Here is a 1,265-nt window from a genome sequence, read left to right as displayed (position 1 = left end):
TCACGTGGTGGGGAGGGCGGGGCGGCGCAGCGCCGCGCTGAGGGGAGGCTGTGCCCCGCCCGGGCCCAGCCCTGAGCGGAGCGGGGCGTTTTCCGCTGCGCCCGAAGTTCTGGGTCCGTTCCGCGTCCGTTGGGGCAGGAAACCGCCTCAGCTGTGGGAACGGGGCACCCGGGGAAAGTGTGGCACGAGTCCAGGGTGTAGTTAGTGTCGAGGAAGGGTTGGGAGGCTGAGGGATCGATGGGTTTTGTGATTGGGTGAGGAGCTGATAGGGCTGCCTTGAACTCGGGGGAAACCTTGGGGTGTTTTTATAAATACCGACCGGTTACTGGAGTTAGGTGGTGTTTTCCTCGTGGTTTTGAGGAAGTCGGGTTTGCCAAGCTGGCGCTCGAGGGGAACGTGCTCGGATTTACCTCAGTGCTGCCAGCGGCAAGCTGGCAGCAATTCCTCTGAGCTCATGCTATGTCCAGCTTTTATTACAATTAAAGCACACGAAGTGAAGCTAGGATGATGGATTAAAATATGAGTGGTTTAACATGCGTTGGAAAGAAGTTATTTCTTCCTCCTTTTACACACTCCAGAGATATGGAGCTCAGAGAGAAGACAACTGAAAGAAACCCAAACACCGCCCTGCTACCAGAGCTGGACAGTTCTGAGGTTGTTACAGTTGAAGCTGATAATAAATTCCTGCTCAGATTTTTCCCTTGTGAGGTGTCATTGCAGGGCAGAGCAAAAGCTGTTTGGCAGCCCAGCCTTCACCCCAACCTGCTTAGCAAGTGACAAAACTATCAGACAGACGTAGTGCACATTAACATATGTAAACTGTGCTCTTGGATCCCATCACTCGTGCTGTGGGGCTGTGTTATAGGGACGGGAAGAGCTTGCCAGGCTGCTGTGGTGTGGAGAGGGCTTGGCCAAGAGGTGGGGAGCGAGGAGGTGAGCGCTGTGCTCCTGCTTTCAGGGCTTGTCTCACCTTAAACCCTCCCAGCCCTTATGCTGGTGAAGGGCTGTGAAAAGTATAGTGACCACCAGTGCCCCTTTTAGGGCTGTTGGTTCATTTTGGAGGGTGATGGCACCAGCCTGCGTCCATTACTTCATTCAAGCAGGGGAAGTGTAGCATGGCAGGCAGCCGGAGAGGGTGAGCTGTGACTGGCTGAGTCTCTGGGATGTGGCTCTGTTTCTTTAGCCTCATCCGTAGGAAGAAAAAATTAGTGACAAAGTGATGTCACAGGTTGGCAGCTATAGGAGGTGATAGGGCATAGCCCCTT

Source organism: Numida meleagris, chromosome 10 (assembly GCF_002078875.1).
Source record: "Numida meleagris isolate 19003 breed g44 Domestic line chromosome 10, NumMel1.0, whole genome shotgun sequence".
In the NCBI taxonomy this organism is placed as follows: domain Eukaryota; kingdom Metazoa; phylum Chordata; class Aves; order Galliformes; family Numididae; genus Numida; species Numida meleagris.
This window is presented reverse-complemented; position numbering follows the sequence as displayed.